This window comes from Somniosus microcephalus, chromosome 2 (assembly GCF_052327205.1).
Source record: "Somniosus microcephalus isolate GS21.2 chromosome 2, FLI_Smic_1.0, whole genome shotgun sequence".
Classification (NCBI taxonomy): Eukaryota; Metazoa; Chordata; class Chondrichthyes; order Squaliformes; family Somniosidae; genus Somniosus; species Somniosus microcephalus.
The window spans coordinates 119199830-119206973 of NC_140988.1; the positions used below are offsets into that span (position 1 = coordinate 119199830).

At 38.3% G+C, this 7144-nt stretch overlaps 1 pseudogene; it reads left to right on the top strand.

Moving 5' to 3' along the window:
• Positions 1-2324: 2324 nt before the first annotated feature.
• LOC147122912 (uncharacterized) lies at positions 2325-4432 on the top strand (annotated as a pseudogene).
• The last annotated feature ends 2712 nt before the right edge of the window (positions 4433-7144 follow it).

The window sequence follows — 7144 nt, forward strand, 5'->3', positions numbered from 1 at the left end:
TATGTACAGTAATCCTCCCATCTATATTGTATATAAACACTATATACATATACAAACAGAGAAATATACTGTAACACATATAAATTTAAAGCTAGTATCAGTACTGGTGGCCATGAAACATCTGGATTGTGGTAAAAACCCATCTGGTTCACTAATGTCCTTTAGGGAAGGAAATCTGCCGTCCTTACCTGGTCTGGCCTATATGTGACTCTAGACCCACAGCAATGTGGCTGAGCTTAACTGCCCTCTGAAATGACCTAGCAAGGCACTCAATGAAATAAGCCGGCTCACCACCACCTTCTCAAGGGCAATTAGGGATGGGCAATAAATGCTGGCTTTGCCAGGGAGGCCGACATCCCAGGAACGAATAATTAAAAAAAATACATTATGCTGTAACTGGTATTTACAGTTTGAACACATATATCTCCCCCTGTATTGCACTGCGTATTTACAAGACCCAGTAACTCCCGCTCTGTCCTCTTGACATAAACACGACCTACAGCAACTCGAAAATTAAAATTATACCAAACGCAAACACTGTAATAACTGCATTAATCATTTATACAATTCGAGGTCACGTTAAACGAATAAACGAATAACCAATCGAATAATAATTCCCACGTTATAGGCCGTTTGATTAAACTGCATCAGCGCTAAGAAAACCTATATGAAAAACGAGAATCTCTGTCTCGGTTCAAATCCCATAGAACACATTTTAACTATCGCTACATAGGTTAAAGTAATGACGAACAGAACTGTGTAGACAAATGAAATGAGGTATCCGGAACTGCTTCCCGCAACCCATTCATAACACAAATCACGTCCTGGCGCCATCTGAAACTGATCAAGTTAAACACATTTTTTGGCAGCCATCAATGATTAATATTTATCTTGCATTACATTGATTGTCGAATGCTTTATAGTTATTAATCATTTCAAAGTGTCAACGTTTAAACACACTTTATGTGGTTAAATTCTGCCGTTACATTCTTTTTAGGAAAAATGCCCGAAATAGTTTATCATACTGAACGAAGCCTGATGTGTTTATGTATCGAGTCTTCTGTGGTTATTCTGCAATACCTCAATAAGAACTTTAGAAAATTATAGTTGTGTTGAATTCATATATATTTCACACGGAAGTATTGCAAATACTCCTTTATGTCATGTATTTAAATATATATTTTTAAACTTGCCAAATAATTAGTAAGTCTACGTTACATTCTCAACAATCTTCGCATAACATCCATTCTTTGAAAATGAATATGCTCTGCTAGGGCATCGCTGTGTGTTTGGAATTGTAATTGTTGCAGCTTTCTGATTTCTTATACGGATCAAGCTTGTTCAGCTTCATGCCCGAATAACCTGCAGTCGGCCATCAGTTCAGGGTGGTGTCTTAGTTTGCAGTCAAGAATCACATCATCATGACATATATATTTAAAGAACCGGGTTGAAGTCATGACTAGATCGATAACCAAACACTGGAATGAACGGGTGTCGTCAAATTTTCGTTTTTTATAATTGTTTATTGAAAATTAGGGAGGGCCATAAAAAAGATTATGTTGGCCAATTCCTTGACGTCCCTTCACTCGAACAATTGGGCCAACTTGTGGTCTGTTCTTTGTGTGCGGAAAGTGAATTGAAAATCTAACCATGTCCCTCACTGTATCTCCAAATATCCACGTGCCTGATCATCGACTAGTTAAAACGTTTGCAACAACCGATTAAAAATTGTGACATTTACAATAAACGAATCGCTAAAAAAATTGTTGTTCGCCTTGGAAACTTGGTGCAGAATATAGAAATAGTATTGACTTTTCAGGACCAATTTTACGTTTCTCAGATCATTATAATCTGAAGGGAACGCCCATTGTAATTCCTGCTGTGCTGTTAAAACTAAAATCAATGGGACAGTTCCAAACAACTGACCTGTCCAATAATTACTCATACTTAATATGCACTGAATCAACCACTTTTGTGCATTTATTGGTGCGGATCTAATCCATTACATGTTGGGTGCGAGACATGTTTCCCATTGTGTTGGCAACTTTGGAAACAGCGAAAATATTTTGAATTTGCTCTCAACTGCGCGCAGGACACCTTTATGTATTGCTGCTATTGATTCAGTGTCACTTGCTAATAGCTCGCAAGCTTTTACACCCAAGCCAATTCCCTCTGGCGAAATAAATAGACACCTACAAAACTATTGTTGTATGTTAACCCAGTAACTTCACAAATCGTAAATCGATGGTTTGTACAAAATATCTTTTTACCCAGTGACTCCCTGAGCTGCCGGCTGGGTCCACGCAGAGCATTGTACATATTTTATGAAGTACATCGCGTCTATATACGATGGGAAGACGCAAAATGTGCTGCTTGGAATGAAACCTGTCTTGGAATGGAACAGTCGCGGGCTGCCGAGGTCTCTTCCTCTGTGCCCTTCTCCATAAATAGCATTTTAGGAGAGTCTAGCCGGGTACACCCGCAGTCTGGGGATAGTGCAGAAACTACAACAAGATATCCAGAGAAGACCTTGAAGAATAGCATCAAAGCAAAGACCCTTGTACAGTCGGGTAAGCGACAAGCATTACAGCACTGCTAATACTGTTTCACGATGATATAAAGGGTCACGCACTGGTTTCACACGGTTCGCTTCGGGATTCCGCAGCCACTCTTTCTATCTTCCCCACTGTGCCGGTCACACGTTTCGATGCATGCTGTCGACATTCTTAACCTGATCTCCTTCAGTTTTCCTTCTCTCCCTCTCCATTCAGTTGTCTGGTGTAGTAATGACGACCTCCTACTTGCTCCGTGCTTAGTTTGGAACAGCGGTTTGGGAAGGGGTCGGTTGGAATGACACCGGCTCGTTTTAGTGTTTGGACTTAACAAAAGCTATGCTGCAATCTTTACGTTCTGGCGAAGGGCAAATATTCAGTACAGTTCCGTAACGGCCTTTAGTAGAGACGCAGTTCCGTACTATAGTAACCGTACAGTTCCATAGTAACATGCATCGCACGCTTTGTGAATATTTTAACAGTAATGGAGGAGGAGGCAGAGGGTGAACGGAGTGAGCCAGTCTGCGAATCTCGAGAACAGAACAAAGAGAGGAGCATGCAGGAGAGGAAGAAGAAGGCGAGGACGGTATTCTCTCGGAATCAGATTTTTCAGCTGCAGTCCACGTTTGACCTGAAAAGGTACCTGAGTAGCGCGGAAAGGGCTGGGCTGGCCGCCGCTCTTCAGCTGACAGAGACCCAAGTCAAGATCTGGTTTCAGAACCGACGGAATAAATGGAAGCGACAGCTTGCCAATGACTTCGAAATTGCACGGCTCGACACCGAGGCGCAGGCCCTGGACCCCTTCTCAGTGTCTTTACACGAACGGGATGGCTTTCTGCCCATCCGGGGCGACTTAATGCATCCCGCCGCTTCAATATATGCAAGCACCTTTGTACCTTATTACAGGGCACTACTCCCACAGGACGGCCCTTTCCTGTCCTATGCCTTATTGGACAATTATAAAATTAGGATTGTTTGATTTTGTTCTAAACTTGAGTTCCACAGTAACACAGACATACAGAACTTCGTTAACAAGTGTCAATTATTCCTGAGCGTGTATTATAAACACAAATCTATCCCAGACCAATTCTGTTGTTATTCGGTTCTGCAATATTCAATTGTGCTAAGAATATCACTTTTAGAACGCCTGTTTTTGAGAAACAAAAGAAAAAAATTCATCACTTACTTGCAAAGTTTATGAAACGAGTCAATGTGAACTAGATCGACAGTCATACCGTCATATAAGTATTGATTTAACACAGTCAGTCCCGCGTGAATGCAACTCCGATCTGAACAATCGTTTCTGGTCAGCACTGAGGGGTTTATCGCTGTTGTATACAAGTCTGGTTCTAAACATTTTCTTGGTATGACCCTGACTGCTGCACATGACATGCCATGGCTTCCACATACTCAGATACCGCTTTCCACAAAATCGGAAATAAGTCTGAGGTCACTAAATAGATTCTAAAAATCACAGAAGGAAACAAAGCACATGCATATGAAAGCCCAGTCCTTTCACTAAATATCATGGGATAAATGTAGCCATGGATTGTGATATAAGGAAAAACAAAATCAAAATGCTGCAGATGCTGGAAATTTTAAATAAAAACAGACAATACTGGGAAATCTGTCGATAGAGTGATGTTGCCTGACCTGCTGAGCATTTCCCACCATTTTCTGTTTTTATTTGTGATATAAGGAGGTGCTTTTGGAAACAAATGTAATCTGTAATCATTTCAGCGTCTGCTGTACTTACGTTGGGCATACTATACATTGTTTTGAGTCAATGCTGCAGTTATCTTCAGCATGTTGGTTAAAAAAAGCGAGCAATGTAATAATGGGAACTTTAACCGTGATTCTGAAAATAAAGTTTATGCCTTTCACAGAAGTGACACGTCTGTTTAACTGGGTGTTAGCTACACTCTGGTCACCGTGTAATTCGAAATACATTTTTTTTGGAGAAATGCAACACAATCACAGTATTTATTCTGTCTGAATGTGGTTTATAAGATAAAACTTCTCGATGTCATAATCTCTTTTTACTAATGTTCAGTCGTGTCAGAAATTCAGGACAGGCGCGTCGTTATCAGTTCACAAGCTTCGTGCAGCGAAAATCATTATTTGGTTGCTCGACAGTTCACCTTTGAAACACTTCTGTTTTAAAAGCTTCGAAAGTTAATCCCATGCATTCATCTGAACTAACCTTAAAAATAAGGACATCTAATGGTGGAGTGCATTTGAAGGTCAAGTGTTACGAAATACTGCTTAACCGTTGTTTTAAAAGCTGCAGAGTTTGAATCACAACATAAATGAGATGTTCACGTTTACAGGTTGGTCAGTGTTAAACAGTCGACAACTATAAACGAATATGGCTAGTAAATATAAATTGCTAAAGCAACAGTTTACTTTTAAAGAAAAGATCGAGTATGGATGAATGTGAATATCTAAGATTTCTTTTTAAATTTTCAAATGTTTGTGTAATACTTTGATTAACGAAACAGTTGCTTGTTTTCGACGCCTACAAAAATATGCGTTGTTGTACTTTACAATAATTAATAGAAAAGAAGTTATAATTCTATGTAACCATACCACCCTGCTGCTACCAGTAATGTTAGTAAGAACAACAACTTATTATAAATAGATAATATTTACTTAACTTTAAACAATTACCATGTTTAATCACGCCTATTGATAATTCTTGCACTCTTATAATTTAACCAATGGAAGGTAGTTTGGGGAATGGGTAGAAAGAGCAATACAGAATGTCGTCGTATATTTTAAAATGCCGATATGTTTTCGTTCCGAATTTGAGCAAATTCATTGGTTGAGATGACCACTCCCGTTCAGTTATGGCAGTATTGAGCAAAATCAGTTTCTTTAAAAAAAATCATCAATGTTATCAATTTCAGCACGTATTACATACAATTTACTTAATTTAAGGGTTCAATGTCTGCATTACTGTCAAGAAATTGATAAAACTTTTAATAAAACACTTTAATGGCTAGCTAAATTTAAACGTTAATCCCAAGTTCTCAAAGTCACTGCCGCTCAGATGATGGTGAAGTAAACTGTAATATTCCTTTTTATGAACCAAAGAGATAAATTGACTTTTAGAAAAGAGCTGATAATAAATCTATAAAGACTTTGCAGTCCACACTAGAAATGAATCAAATGTCACTAATATTTGCAAAATTTAAAAAAGTCACAACGTATGAGGCTAATATTCAGCTGTGAGCCGCACTGTTGTAATAACCCCATGGATAGACTGGGAATAGAAAGCACTCCTTTAATAACAGAAACAAGTCTGGTGTAATAACGCGCACCAGAGAATTGCTTTAACCTTGGGGCAGTGCCATTCTGGTGCACCGAGCTTGCCCTCGCCTCTCTCACGCAATCGCCTAATTCAACCCGTGCTCATACATGCGTGCGAGAGCACTCCTGGCAAAAACCGGCTAACTGTCACTTCCAATAAATTGTATTTAAAGATAACTATATTTCAGAAGGATCGGCACCATAAGTGAGAACATATTTGCAAGTCTGCATCTGTTTCGCACGAATAGAAACGTGGGGACAAAAATGTAAACATTTATATTGTAACAAGGAGGATAATTGTAACTGCTGAATGATCATCACAATGATTGGTTTTGGGTGGGTTAAATTTCTAACCCGATTAAACAAAAGAGAAAGCTAAATATATCGTCGTAAATAAACATAAGTGTTTATTCCATATGTACATTATTTATGTCAATCTCTTTATGCAGAATGTTATAGGACTTCCCAACAGCACGGGACAGTGGTTGAACTTAAGCACAATCCTATGCAGCATGACAAGCGTCCACGAAGATTGCAGGAATAGGCACCCATCAGGAATTTACAGTAAAATACTAATAAAGTATATACCACATGTGTTGCACAATGCCATCGTGCAGATTATTGGTTATGATTTGCGTTGTCATTTATAGCAACTATTTAACGTCGAGTTTATTGGAGTATGACTGCGTGTAGAAGTTGACCAGGATGTATAACTTGCGTTTTAAATAACTGGAAACTGTGTAATCTTGAGAAATCTATTTAGCGGCAGTTTACACCTTAGCAACTGATGGGGAATAATTAACATAATAGTCGCAGATAGAAAATGGCTTTGGATTTTTAATTTACCTCATTCGCTTAATAGAAATATTTACTAGGTGATCGCAAGAGAAATAAATCAATACATGAATTTTCAATTTCTGTAATGTAATAACTTTACACATAAATCTTTAATATTTCTCGTATACAAGTTGTTATATCAATAGACCTAATTAATGCTAAAAATAACGATATAGGCTTTATAAAATGAAACCTTTGGGATCCAAACTGTTTTTCAATGTTGATATATACATTATAATTACAAACGCTCTCTTTAAAAGGTTATTTGGTATCATACTACAAGGGAGACTGGTTTAACTAGACATAATTGTACTAAAGTGTCGCCATTCGTATTGAATTTTCAACCGAGAGGTTTTAGTTTTGAGCCTTGACGGAAATAAAGTATTGATCGTTGGTACGTATGAGAAAAATTGACAACATAGCAATAATTTTACAAACCTGAC